This window comes from Pan paniscus, chromosome 13 (assembly GCF_029289425.2).
Source record: "Pan paniscus chromosome 13, NHGRI_mPanPan1-v2.0_pri, whole genome shotgun sequence".
Taxonomy (NCBI): domain Eukaryota; kingdom Metazoa; phylum Chordata; class Mammalia; order Primates; family Hominidae; genus Pan; species Pan paniscus.
In genome coordinates, this window is record NC_073262.2 from 100,570,612 (window position 1) to 100,585,839 (window position 15,228).

The following is a 15,228-nucleotide window of genomic DNA, read 5'->3' on the forward strand; positions in this document are numbered from 1 at the left end:
TCATTGCACTTGTGTGGATGAATCATGCCTAATATGGTTGGCAAATCTCTTCTTGAGTTGTAGCTCCCATAATTCTCACATGTTGTGGGAGGGACCCAGTGAGAGATAACTGAATTATGTTGGCGGTTTCCCCCATACTGTTCTCGTGGTAGTGAATAAGTCTCATGAGATCTGATGGTTTTGTAAGGGGTTTCCCCTTTCACTTGGCTCTCATTCTCTCTTGCCTGCTGCCATGTAAGGTATGCCTTTCACCTTCCGCCATGATTGTGAGGCCTCCCCAGCCATGTGGAACTGTGAGTTCATTAAACCTATTTTCCTTTATAAGTTACCCAGTCTTGGGTATGTTTTTATCAGCAGCATGAAAATGGACTAATACCATGCCTTCATGCACTGTAAGAATAGGCACTATTTGTAGAGAGCTGCCCTGTGCCAGATATAGCTGATGCCTCCACACTGTATCTCATTGAATTCAATTTTGAGAACAATGTTATGAAGTAGGTATTGTTATCCTTAGAGATAACATACAGAGAAGTTAATCAGGTTGGCTGAGGTCATATGACTAATGCGGAGATGTAACTCGGGTTTGCTGACTCTGAAGCTTCTTTTGTCTATATAATTTCCAAAGTTTGATTTTCCGTACCATTCTAATAAACCCAGAAGACACTTACCAGTGCTGCTTCCTTCAAATTGGACTCCTTGCCTATATGAGTTACCTTCTTACCTGCCTTTAGTTGTGGTGTGGGCAGTGGGTGCTGTGTTAATCCCAAGGGAACAGAAAACCTCTGGAAGCCCCCCATGGATCATGACTTAACCTAGCTGTGGAAGAGTCTTGATATCAACCAAGAATCACTAAATGATGATGCACAGGCCGAGTGCAAGTTGCTTGTCTGCCATTTTGCTCAGAGGTTAATTCCTCAGGGTAATTGGGAATTATTGCATGTTACCTTAGGGTGGTTGAGTTATTGATTGAGAACCTGTGATTCTGATTCCTAGAGGCATATTGGAGTTCAGATCTGAAGGTTCTAAATGGACCACAATCATGCTCTTACTTATATATTAATATATCAGTAATGAACATCTCATCATTTACTCAATTTTAGAAGCATCTGGATTGAAAAATATATTAATATTCTCCTACCAAACTGAATTACATCTCAGACATCTAAGGATCAACATTTTTTCTATGTGTTTTTGTTATCTTTTCTAAGTGTTTTAAACAGTTCTTCGTGTATTCCAGAGTTGTTTTTTTTTCTAAAATATTGCTCTATTTTTGCTAGCTTCCTGAGTAGACACCAATGCCACAGTAGAATAAATCTGCATGTATTTTTACTGGTCTACACCTTGGCAACAATACACATCTCCATGATGGGACAGAACTGAAATAATTTTGCCCTGTGTGTACATGGCTGTTTGTTTTTAAAAATTTTTCTGACTCAACTGTGACTGACTACATAATACTGGGACTGACATCCTATCATTTGGATACATGGATATTTAGAACTGAAAGCTCATGAGAGACAATATGGAGGGCAATAAACTGGCATGAAAAGCCTTATGTTTTTCCATACCAGCTAAAGGCTCTTGATCCTCTTTTTCTCTTGGCCTTAGAATGAGGTGACTGAGTGAAGTGAAACGAAATGCAAGTTTCATTTCAACTTAAAAGCTGGAATTCTCAAATGCCAAATAATTGGAGATTTGCTTTCTGAGGTTTGATCACAAAACATTTTGTAAATAGCAGAAAACTGACCACACTTTATGTTGTTCACTGTGTTGGAATAGAATTTAAAGACAGGAAGGTCTGCAGAGAGCCTCAGCTTAGTTTCTCAGATGTCTTGCCTCCTGTTTCCTTCAAAATGATCAGGAGAGATTTTAATCTCTATGGTTTTTCAGCATCTGTGGTTTCTTTCATGAGCAAGCATCATAGTGGGTGTCAAGAATTATATGCTAATTTAGTATAATACGATGGCATCATGTAATGCGTGTGCACTTGAGAATAATAGTTTTGGAGGCGCTTCTTTGCTGAAGTATGATTATATTCAGAAACGACTAGCTTTGTAAGTGATAGTAGCTACTGACTTCTATGAATTTCACACTTAAGTTCATTAATGACAGGGACTGTTTTTGGTATTCTGGGATATGCACTATTTCTAACCATCTTTGTTCTTTCTCTACATGGCAGTTAGGAAAGAACCTCTGACAGAATCTAGGAACTAACAATCAGTAATAATTTTGATTTATTTTAATTTGGAGGCTAAAGTGTATTACAGGAAATTGTCTCTTCGAGAGGAAACATTTAAAAAGTATTTTAAGAATTTAAGAGGAAGCTATGTGGAGAATTATCATCCTGGAATTAGAAACAGTTTCTAATTCCAGAGGGCATGATATGTATTCATTTTCTAGGCGGTGTATATACCAGTTACTATCAGAATATGCTACGTTTTAGGAACAGGTATCATTTCCATCAGTCTTTTCCTTCCCATTCCTATACGCTTTACCTTAGTTTAAGCATCTGTTACCACCACTCTTCTAGATAGTTGTAGGAGTCTCCTAGCTTTTCTCCTGGCTCTCAGTCTTTTCTTAATACAGCTTTGCAGACACTCATCAGATAGATCAAACCCAGATGGGATCAGGTAAAAGCCTTTGATGGCTTCCCAGTGCCTACCAAATAAAACCCAAACACTGCAGCTTTGCAGTGATGGTCCTTGACAGTCTGGTGTGAGTCCAGCCTTGTTCCTGTAACTCTAGCCAGAACTCTGTGTCCTGGTTGATTCAACTACTTTATTTTTATTTTTTATTTAATTTTTTTCTTTATTTCTTCTAAAAAAAAAAAAGAAATGGGATACATGTGCAGAACATGCAGGTTTGTTACATAAGTATATGTGTACCATGGTGGTTTGCTGCTCCTATTGATCTGTCCTCCCCTTACTCCCCCATCCCCCATCAGGCCCTGGTGTGTGTTGTTCCCCTCTCTGTGTCCAAGTGTTCTCATTATTTAACTCCCACTTATGAGTGAGAACATGCAGTGTTTGGTTTTCTGTTCCTGTGTTAGTTTGCTGAGGATGATGGCTTCCAGCTTCATCCATGTGCCGGCAAAGGACATGATCTCATGCCATTTTATGGCTGCATAGTATTCCACGGTATATATGTACCACATTTTCTTTTTTTTCCTTTCCTTTTTTAAACTTTTTATTATTATTTTTTAATTTTACCCTAAGTTCTGGGATACATGTGCAGAATGTGCAGGTTTGTTACATAGGTATACATGTGCAATGGTGGTTTGCTGCACCTATCAACCCGTCATCTAGGTTTTAAGCCTCGCATGCATTAGGTATTTGTCATAATGCTCTCCCTCCCCTTGCCCCCCATCCTCTGACAGGCCCCGGTGTGTGATGTTCCCCTCCCTGTGCCCATTTGTTCTCATTGTTCAGCTCCCACTTATGAATGAGAACATGTGGTGTTTGGTTTTCTGTTGCTGTGTTAGTTTGCTGAGAATGATAGCTTCCAGCTTCATCCATGTCCCTGCAGAGGACATGAACTCATTCTTTTTTATGGCTGCATAGTATTCCATGGTGTATATGTGCCACATGTTCTTTATCCAGTTTATCATTGATGAACATTTGGGTTGGTTACAAGTCTATGCTTTGTAAATAGTGCTTCAGTAAACATATGTACCACATTTTCTTTATCCAGTCGGTCATTGATGGGCATTTGGGTTGGTTCCATGTCTTTGCTGTTGTAAATAGTGCTGCAGTGAACATACATGTGCATGTGTCTTTATAGTACAATGATTTATGATCTTTTGCATATATACCCAGTAATGGGATTACTGGGTCAAATGGTATTTCTAGTTCTAGATCCTTGAGGAATCGCCACATTTTCTTCCACAATGGTTGAACTAATTTACATTCCTACCAACAGTGTAAAAGCATTTCTATTTCTCCACAGCCTCGCCAGCATCTGCTGTTTCCTGACTTTTTAATAATCGCCATTCTGACTGGCATGAGGTGGTATATCATTGTGGTTTTGCTTTGAATTTCTCTGATGATCAGTGATGTCGAGCTTTTTTTCATATGTTTGTTGGCCATGTAAATGTCTTCTTTTGAGAAGTGTCTGTTCATGTCCTTTGACCACTTTTTGATGAGGTCGTTTGTTTCTTTCTTGTAAATTTGTTTAGTTCCTTGTAAATTCTGGATATTAGACCTTTGTCAGATGGGTAGATTGCAAAAATTTTCTCCCATTCTGTAGGTTTCCTGTTCACTCTGATGATAGTTTTCTTTGCTATGCAGAAGCTCTTTAGTTCAATTATATCCCATTTATCAATTTTGGCTTCTGTTGCACTTGCTTTTGGTGTTTTTGTCATGAAGGCTTTACCCATGTCAACTACTTTCTTTACTTGGTTATTCTCTGTTTTTCCCTTCATAGGCATTTGCTTGTGCCACCTCTTTTGATATTGTTCTCCTTCTATCTTATAATCAAGTCAAGCCCAACTATTCAGGCCTTTTTAAAAGCTTTTAATTCCATACATTTTTTTCCAACTCACTTCCACTAGGAATTATCTTTTCTTTCTTTAACTCTGCTAGAGTACTGAAACTCACTTAAAGCACTGTGATTGTTCCTTTGTGTTATAATTATTTCTTGTGTATAAGTTCTTTATGTTGTATCCTTCTACTAGATTATGACTTTTTGAGGCAGAGGCCATGTCTTTTGTTTTGTTTTCCTTTGGATAGTACCTTGCAGAGGGTTGACCTTTATAATTGCTAATTGAATGGGCCAGTGGATGAAGGGTTTTAGTTCTGGTGAAATCTCTTTTTTTGTAGCTTCTTTATTCTTGCTTCTTTCTTTGTTTTAGAAGCCTCTCACTAGTATAAAGTTGGTGGATTTTGCATGATATTGGATACATGTAGATATGTTAGTCTGACCTTAGGCTGTTAAGTTGTGACCACTGGCATTCTAGTCTTGGATATAGTTGCCAGTTTGCTGATTCCCTCACATATTCTCAGACCATCTCATTTACAGGGAACAGCCTCCCGACTCGGAGCCTATTGGCCTCTGCTCAACCAGGATAATCCCTCCCAGAGAGCCCCTCATCCTGCTTTAAGCTCTAAATGGAGGAATGTTACTTTTTATGCCAAATGCCTTATTTTGCCCATGCCCTTCCTTATTTTCTTGAGCATATTCCTTCTATCCAAAGTTAAATTCTGTGATAATTGTTGGTTTCCATTATTTTTATTTTTTATCCTCAGTGATTTAATTTTATCATACAAGATCTATCAAATATTTTCCATGTTTTAAGTTGTCCTGAAGCAGATCCACGTTATTAATAGACTAATTTTAATCTTGACAAAATCAAATGCAAAGTGATCCCAAGTTTATTTCTGGTTCTAAATGATCAAAAAGACCATCATATTTCTGGCTTATCTCAATTTTCTCTCATGTGGCTTCCCTTGTCTAGTAGCTTTTATATTTGTATAGTTTCATTTTATTAGCTGATAGCAACTCTTTGGTTAAGGGTTTGGTGGGATAAAAAGTTTACATATGAGTTAATTAGCCTTTTTTTTGGTGAGGAAGAAAACTTAAATATTCTATGAATCCATATTATTTCTAGTTTCCTTTTGTACCAGGTTACCAAGTTATAAAGCAGGGGTGTCTAATCTTTTGGCTTCCCTGGTCCACATTAGAAGAAGAATTGTCTTGGACCACACATAAAATACACTAATATTAACCATAGCTTATGAGCTAAAAAAAAAGAATCGCAAAAAAAAACTCATCATATTTTAAGGAAGTTTACGAATTTGTGTTGGGCTGCATTCAAAGCTGTCCTGGACCACATGCAGCCACAGGCCATGGGTTAGACAAGTTTGCTCCAAACTAAACTATACACCTTATTCTAAAATTGCATTAAATGAAACACATGGCATCTAACCACACTGATCTTTGCTTTAGAAAGTATTTCAAAATCTTTCAAGTGGCACACTTCAAGATGTGACACTCTGATGGTCACTATAAATGTCAAGTTAGCTTGATAGTGAAAATATGCCAGAACACTCATAGCAGGAGAGTTTAGTAATAATAGCTACTATTTATTACATGCCAACTATGTATGAATATTTACACCCTTACCTCATTCAATCCTCACACCACAGAGATAATGTGAGCTGTGAAATGTACTCTACTCTCAAGCACAGGAGCTATGTAACTTGTCCAAGGCCACTCACATATCTAGTAAGTGGGAGAGTTGAGCTTTAAATTCAGGCATTTTGGTTTCGGAATCTGTGCTCTTGTGCACTAATCTGTATTGCCTCTTAATTACTACAGGGTTCTCAAACTTTGGCATGCATAAGGATCATCTTGGGGAGCTGCCAAGATATATCATCACTCACTCTACCAGGATTACTGTTCTAGTACAGTATACCGAAATATACTCTAGAAAGGGAATTAGAAAATTTTTGTGTGTGTGCCCCAAACTAGCTATGTGACTTCGGCCAAATCACTTGTATTCGTCAGGGTTCTCCAGAGAAACAGAACTAATATGATATGTGTATATACAGATATAGAGAGAAAGAGATTTATTATTAAGAATTGGCTCATGATTATGGATGTTGGTGAGTTCAAAATCTGTAGTGTTGACTGGCAGGCAGAGACTCAGGAGAACTGATGGTGCAGTTGATGTCTGAAATCAGTCTTCTCCAGAATTCCCTCTTGCTTGGGGATGCTGGTCTTTTTGTTCTATTCAGGTCTTCTACTGATTGGATAAGACCTACCCACATTGTGGACGGTGATCTGCTTTACCCCAAATTTGCAGACTTAAATGTTAATCCCATCCAAAAAATATTCACCAAGTTGACACATAAAATTATTCATCATTTGACTCAACCCCTCTGAGTTCCATAGATCAAATCTCATTGGGAAGATCACCAGGGATTGGGCCAGATGGTTATAACTACATAATAGATGCACCAAAGTGGTGACCAGTGGAACACACCCTGAAAAGTGATGACTTTAGTTTGGCTCATCTAGAGTTGTTTTTTTAAAGCAACCAGTGTTTAAAAAAATTGTTTGAATTACCAGAAGTTGCTAACAAGTTCTACATAAAAATCTGTATTTCTAGTTTCTTGGGAAAAAAAACAACAACAAGCAAGTGATGATCTGGCAACACTGCATGACAACAGTGTAGCTGAGCCACAGATGCTACCTGTAGGAGTGGCTTGCAACCTCCCAAATGCCTACCACTCCTCCCATCTCATTCACCTGGTTCATTGCACTTATTTCTGTGCACTTCAGAGCTCTTGTAGGTGTTTAAGTTTTTAATCCTTGCCTCCATAGCTACTAAACATCTGTGGCACCTCCACCTCTCAATTATAAATGACAAAGAGAGAACTAGGATTTCTGTAACACAGTGAATGCCCGAGCTTGGGCTGGAAAACAGAGCTATCTCTTCATTGTGAGTGTGTGTGGTTTATCACCGTTCCCAGAGTTCCCTTCTCTGGGTTCCTCAGATCACTGCCTTCTTTCACATTAATAAAAAACATGCTTTTATATTCCTGCATACTTCTTTTTCATAGGAGGTGATAGAAATTGTGAGCTGCCTTCTTCAGAGTCACAGTGGGGTCACTAGATAAAAAGATGGAGGAACATTGATGTAAGAATAGAAGCTGCTAATTTTGCATGGAGTTGAGTTAGTTCATGAAGCAATTTCAAATGTAAGAATTACTTTCCTTTTAGCAAGGCTGGCTTTATAGGAAAACAGAATGATCAGTCTAATAGTAAGATTTCATTTTACATAGCCTCATTACTTCCCCACTTGTTCCCTGAATGCTCAAATTACTTCAACCAGGACAAATAGCAGTTCATATAGCAGAGATTGAGAGTGGCAACACATGGCTTAAATTGACAAAGGAACAAAATGGTGATATTAGAGCCATACTGCAAATACATTTTGGTGGGGGGACTAGGGAAAAGATGAAACCAAGGGACACTGTATAGTCTGAAAGCTGCAGAAGGGAAAAGTGTACAATAATGGAGAAGCTTAGAGGACCAAGATTTGCTTTACCATCTGTGCAGTATGACTGGCACAGCCACATCTTTTCTTTTCATGTTAAAATGTCTATGACCATTTTTGGGGGGGACAAAATAGATACAAATTGTCATTAGGGAATTGAGAATTAATTCAATCAGCCATATGGTTTGCAAACAAGCTTTACTTTTCTGTGTTTAAAAAATGCATTTAAGATGTATAGCATTATTATGGTTTCTCTAGAAGTCATCCTTCATAAAAGTAATTCGGTAATGTTAGAATCTCTGTCAGTTTCTTGGCAAATAGTATTCGATTATAAATTTATGCTCCACAGGACACACAATTTTAGAAATGTTCTGGAATGTTTCCAAATTTTATTTTGGAACTTGGCATTTGGTTTCTCTTTAATAATCTCAATCAATAATGGTTTATACTAGTCATAAATGTGTTAGCTTTAAATAGCTGCCATATTCCATTTCAGTAGAAATGCTTTTCCCTTTCCCATAGTGTGTATTTGAATATTCATTTTTGTGTGCAAAGTTTTTTCCTTGATACTTGGATTCCTGTGGATAAATTATTTGAAGGTCATTTGGGAAGGTGGAGAGAGAGAGAGAGAGAGAGACAGCATGCATAGGTTTTAATGTCTAACATTAGATTTTTTGCTTGGGAGGTGTATGCTTGCCTCTAGATTTTTCATTCTTAGAACATTTTCTATTACTTTTTATTTCTATTAATTTTGAAGATATCAGGATCATTATTAACTCTAGCCAGTTGCTTATTTAAATTTTGAATAGATTTATAGCTTTTTTATTTTTAAATCTACTTAAGAGTTTATTTATATATCCCTTTTCCTTGAAATCATAGAAAGAGAACTATTATACTTAATACTAGTTTTGTGCTTCCTATGGTATCTTTTGGAATAACCTTAGTAAAGGACTGACTATAGCTGCTGGAGGATTGCTTATTATGCTTTTCTGCTAGGAACTGTAGTCTTATAATATTAATATTTGGCTCAGACAAAATAAGCTTAGGTCCTAGGGCCGTGGCAGTTAACGTCTTTTTTCTCCAACCAAATAATAGACTCTATGTGAGAGGTGGTTTTGGAAATGAAACTTTAGACCTTAGGGGTTGTTTTGATTTACAGGATAGGTGATAATGGTGCTTTCTCCTGGAACAAAGGATGAGATATTTCCTGCCTCTTCAACTGAGGTAAAGAATGGAAAGTAACAAGAAATATACTGTGTTTTAGAATATAAATAAATGGACTGGGAGGAAGGCTGTATCTGTTTGAAGTAGTTATTCTATTATAATTAGTAACAAAAATAATTTGTATTTGAGTAATATAAGTGATCAAACTATCCTTGGAATGTATATGGCATAGTATACAGTAAAGTTGTTTTTAATGAGAGAAAAGTATATTGTAAAAGACTCTATGCCCTCAGAATAGCTTGCAGAGTTTGTTCATAACTCCTTTATCTTAATTCTTATCCTCCTTCTCCCTTTAAACATCTCTAAACACAAAAGGAATGATGGTACATGTATTAATAAGTCATTTAGGATGCCAATGTAGAGACCACCCAGCATACCTATGAGCAGACTGCTGATGCTCAGAGTCACCACTTGCAGTTTGGGACATTTAAAGTGGAGTAAAATATAAATGGCTTATCTGTGTGACCACTTGATTAACCACAGGTGGATTATCCTTAGTGACTTCAAAATTTATCGTTAGTTTTTCTCTTCAACTCAGAGTTCTTCTGGATCATCCATCACTGTGTGGTAACTAACGTAAACTAATTTAATTTCTTTTTAATTTTTAATTTTTGTGGGTACACAGTAGGTATATATATTTATGGGGTACTTGAGATATTTCGGTACAGGCACACATGCCTAATAATCACATCAGGGTAAGTGGAGCATCCATTTCCTCAATTATTTGCCCTTTCTTTGTGTTACAATGATCTGATTATACTTTTAGTTATTATAAAATGTATAATACATTATTGTTCACTGTAGGCACTCTTTTGTGCTATCAAATACTAAGCCTTATTCATTCTAAGTATGATTTTGTACCCATTAATCATCCCCACTCCCCATTCCCCCATTACCTTTCCCAGCCTCTAGTAATTATCTTTCTACTATCTCCATGGGTTTGTTTTTATTTTTAGCTTCCACAAATAAGTGAGAACATGCAAAATTTGTCATTCTGTGCCTGACTTAACATAATGTCCTCCAGTTCTGCCTATGTTTTTGCAAGTGGAAGGATATCATTCTTTTTTATGACTGAATAGTACTTGATTGTGTATATGCACCACATTTTCTTTATCCATTTGTCTCTTGATGGACACTTATGTTGATTCCAAATATAGGCTATTGTGAACAGTGTTGCAGCAAACATGAGAGTACAGATATCTCTTTGATATACTGATTTCCTTTCTTCTGAGTATATACCTAGCAGTAGGATTGCTGGATCATATGTTAGCTCTATTTTTAGTTTTTTGAGGAACCTCCAAACCGTTCTCCATAGTGGTTGTACTAATTTACAACCACTATGGATTGTACCACCTATGGATGAAGGTTCCCTTTTCTTCACATCCTTGTCAGCATTTGTTATTGACTGAATTTGGTTAAAAGCCATTTTAACTGGGGTGAGATGATATCTCATTGTAGTTTTGATTTGTATTTCTTTGATGATCAATGATGTTGAGCATCTTTTTATATGCCTGTTTGCCTTTTGCATGTCTTCTTTTGAGAAATATCTATTCAGATCTTTTGCCCATTTAAAAGTCAGATTGTTAGATTTTTTCCTATAGAGTTGTTTGAGCTCTTACATACTCTGGTTATTAATCCCTTGTTAGATGGACAGTTTGTGAATATTTTCTCCCCATTCTGTGTGATGTCTCTTCACTTTGTGGGTTGTTTCTTTTGCTGTGCAGAGCTTTTTAACTTGATGTGATCCCATCTGCCCGTTTTTGCTTTGGTTGCCTTTGCTTGTAGGGTATTAATCAAGAAATCTTTGCCCAGTTCAATGTCCTAGAGAGTTTTCCCGATGTTTTCTGGTAGTAGTTTCACAGTTTGAGGTCTTAGATTTAAGTCTTTAATTCATTTTGATTTGATTTTTGTATATTGTGAGAGATAGGGATCTAATTTCATTCTTCTGCATGTGGATGGCTATCCAGTTTTCCCAGCATCATTTATTGAAGAGGAGATCCTTTCCCCAATGTATGTTTTTGTCACCTTTGTCAAAAGTGAGTTTGCTGTAGAGGTATGGATTTGTTTCTGGGTTCTCTATTCTGTTCCATTAGTCTATGTATCTGTTTTTAAAACCAGAGTACCATGCTGTTTTGGTTACTGTAGCTTTGTAGTATAACTTGAAGTCGGATAATGTAATTTGTCTAGTTTTCTTCTTTTTGCTTAGGTTAGCTTTGGCTATGGTGTGTCTTTTGTGGTTTTATATAAATTTTTAGGATTGTTTTCTCTCTTTCTGTGAAGAATGCCATTGGTATTTTGATAGAGATGGCATTGAATCTGTAGATTTCTTTCAGTAGTATGAACGTTCTAACAGTATTAATTCTTCCAATCCATGAACATGGAAGAATCTTTGAGTTCTTTGTGTCCTTTTTCATGTCTTTCATAAATGTTGTATAGTTTTCATTGTAGAGATCTTTCAGTTTTTTGGTTAATTCCTGGGTATTTTATTTTATTTTATTTTATTTGTAGCTAATATAAATGGGATTGCTTCATTGATTTATTTTTCATGTTGTTCATTGTTGGCATATAGACATGCTACTGATTGTTGTATGTTGATTTTGTATCCTGTAACTTTACAAAATTTGTTTATCAGTTCTAATAGTTTTTTGATGGAGTCTTCAGGTTTTTCTAAATATAAGATCATACCATCTGCAAACAAGGAAATTTGACTTCTTCCTTTCCGATTTCAATGCCCTTTATTTCTCTCTTGTCTGATTGCTCTAGCTAGGAGTTCCAATTAATGGTGGTAAAATGGGCATCCTTGTCATGTTCCAGATCTTAGAGGAAAGGCTTTCAGTTTTTTTGCTGTTCAATATGATACTAACTGTGGGTCTGTCTTATATGGCTTTTATTATGTTGAGGTATGTTCTTTTTATACCCTGTTTTTTGAGAGTTTTTATCATGAAGGGATATTGGATTTTATCAAATGCTTTTTCAGCATCAATTGAAATAATATGTTTTTTATCTTTTATTCTATTGATATGATATATCACATTGATTAATTTGTGTGTGTTGAACCATCCTTGCATTCCTAAGATAAATCCCACGTGGTCATGATGAATGATTTTCTAATATGCTATTGAATCTGGTTTGATAGCATTTTATTGATGGTTTTATTGGCCTGTAGTTTTCTTTTATTGATGTATCTTTGTCTGATTTTTGCATCAGGGTAATACTGGACTTGTAGAATGAGCTTGGAAGTATTCCCTCATCCTCTATTTTTTGGCATAGTTTGAGTAGGAGTAGTATTAGTTTTTCTTTAAATATTTGGTAAAATTCAGCAGTGATGGCATCAGGTCCTGGGCTTTTATTTGCTGGGAGACTTTTTACTACAGCTTTGATCTTTTGTTTACTTGTTACTAATCTCTTCAGGGTTTGGATTTCTTCATGGTTCAATCTTCGTAGGTTGTATTTGTCTAGGAATTTATTCATCTTTTCTAGGTTTTCCAATTTATTGGCATATAGTTGCTCATAGCAGCCTCTCATGGTCTTTTGAATTTCTGTGGTATTGGTTGTCATATCTCCTTTAACATCTCTGATTTTATTTATGTAGGTCTTCTGTGTTTTTTTCTTAATCTGGCTAAAGTTTTGTTGATTGTTTTTAATCTTTTCAAAAAATCAGCTTTTAGTTTCATTGATCTTTTGTATTGTTTTCTTCATTTATTTCTGCTTTCATCTTCACTATTTTTTCCTGCTGATTTTGTGTTTGGGTTGCTCTTGCTTTTCTAATCTTTAAGATACACTATTAGATTGCTTATTTGAAGTTTTACTTCTTTTTTGATGTAGGCACTTATAACTATACATTTCCCTTTTAGCACTGTTTTTGCTATATCCCATAGGTTTTAGTATGTTGTGTTTCCTGTATCACTTGTTTCAAAAAAATTTTCAGTTTCCTTCTTAATTTCTTTATTGACCTATTGGCCATTCAGGAACAGGAGCATGTTGTTTAATTTCCATGTGTTTGTATAGTTTCCAAAGTTTCTCTTGTTAATGATTTCTAGGTTTATTCCACTGTGGTTAGAGTCTCACCCAAGGCCCACAGCATGTACTACCTGGCTACCACTCTTGACTATTCAGGGCCCAAGAGCTCTTTAGTCAGCAGATGATGAATCCTGCCAGGACTGGGTTCTTCCCTTCAAGGAAGGGGTTTTCTTCTGGCTCAGGGTGTGTCTAGAAATGTCATCTGGGCATCCAGGAGATAGGGCCTCAGAACTCTGCCTGGTGCCCTATCCTACTATGGCTGAGCTGGTATTCAAGTTGCAAGACAAAGTTCTCTTTACTCTTCCCTCTCCACTCCTCAAGCAGAAGGGAGTCTCTTTTGGAGCTGTGAGCTGTGTTGCCTGTGGTTGTGGAAGAGATGGTGCACGTGAGCTGGTCTCACTAGGTCACATGCCCCCAAGTTCACTGTCTCTGAGCCCAGCACAGCACCAGGACTTTCCCAAGAATTGCAGTCCTTGTGGCCTAGACTGCCTTTCAAGTTTATTTAGGACCTCAGAGTACTTTAGCCAGGGTGATAAGCCTTGCCAGAATTCAGGTTCTGACTTCTGGGATGGGTGATTCCCTTTTGGCTAGGGCTGGCCTGAATTCGCCCTCCATTGAGTTTTGCCTGTATTGCTTTCTGCTGTGACAGGGCAAGACTGAGTTTCAGTGTAAAGTCTAACAATCACTGTGCTCTCCCTTCCCCAGGCACATAGATTCTCTCTTTGAACAATGCAGCTGCTGCAGGGGATGGGGAAGGGATGGCACTGGCAATTCAAGACTGCCTTTCCTACTTCTTCAGTGCCTCTTTCACCAATATGAAGTTAAAACCAGGTACTGTGGTCACTTACCTGATTTTTGGTTCTTATGATGGTGCTTTTTTTTCTGTGAATAGTTGTTCAATTTGGTGTTCCTTCAGGGAGGATGATTGATGGAGGCTACTATTTGGCCATCTTGCTCTGTCTCCATCCATACTAATTTTTTTTTTTTTTTTTTTTTTGAGACAGAGTCTCGCTCTGTCGCCCAGGCTGGAGTGCAGTGGCACAATCTTGGCTTACTGCAAGCTCCGCCTCCTGGGTTCACGCCATTCTCCTGCCTCATCCATACTAATTTTTTTTATATCTGCCTGGGCCCTGTAGCTAGAGTAAGGTCAGAGTCTGGGGCAGAACCAAACATGGAAGCAGAGTCTGCTGCTCCAGCTCAGAGACTAGAGGGTCAGAGAGTTGAATGGGTGCTGACATTGTGGATCCCCAGTGAGAACTTGCTCCTGCAACCTTACAAGAAAAACTGCTTTTCTACAGGAGAATCACCACGTTACATTAGCAGTTTATTTATTTATTTTTTTTGGAATGGAGTCTTGCTCTGTCTTCCAGGCTGAAGTGCAGTGGCATAATCTCAGCTCACTGCAACCTCCGCCTCTCAGGTTCAAGCAATTCTCCTGCCTCAGCCTCCAGGATAGCTGGGATTATAGGCACGTGCCACCACGCCCAGCTAATTTTTGTATTTTTAGTAGAGATGGGGTTTCACCATGTTGGCCAGGCTGTTCTCTTTCTGATCACTTATTGATAATCTTGACCTAAATTTAGAAGTAACTTGGGTATCACTAGATACATATGGGCAACTGGAATGCATTCTAAACTGAGTAATTAGAATTGAAATAATCTGCTCAAAAGTAGGAACACTGCTTTCCATTTTATATTTCTTTATTTACTTTGGGGGTTTCTTTAGTGACTCTTCCAGGACTTGTATGTGGGTTCATTATTTACTTGACAGTTAAAAAGTTGGTCAGAAAAGTTATGTCTGCCTCCTAGTCATAAATGAAAAGGTAAGAAATCCAGAGGAAAAAATTACATATTCTCTCTTAGTTTATTTTTAATATCAATAAAATGTCAGTGCCCTTTAAATGCTGAACTTTATCATGCATATGAACTTTGAATTATTTTTGTTCAGAAGAGAGAAACATGGAAAGAAATTATATGCTCCCTCAT

At 37.2% G+C, this 15,228-nt stretch overlaps 1 protein-coding gene across 5 annotated transcripts in view; it reads left to right on the forward strand.

The window, feature by feature from the left end:
* The window catches only part of PLCL1 (phospholipase C like 1 (inactive)), a 348,610-nt gene that overhangs the window by 147,497 nt on the left and 185,885 nt on the right, over nucleotides 1-15,228 (forward strand). The window contains exon 2 of one of the 5 annotated variants that reach the window (XM_034954746.3): nucleotides 13,949-14,074. The exons of the other annotated variants lie outside the window; for them this stretch is intronic. The gene's annotated coding sequence lies outside the window, so the exon portion shown is untranslated. The remainder of the gene's footprint in view (nucleotides 1-13,948; nucleotides 14,075-15,228) is intronic. 5 annotated transcript variants of the gene reach the window in all.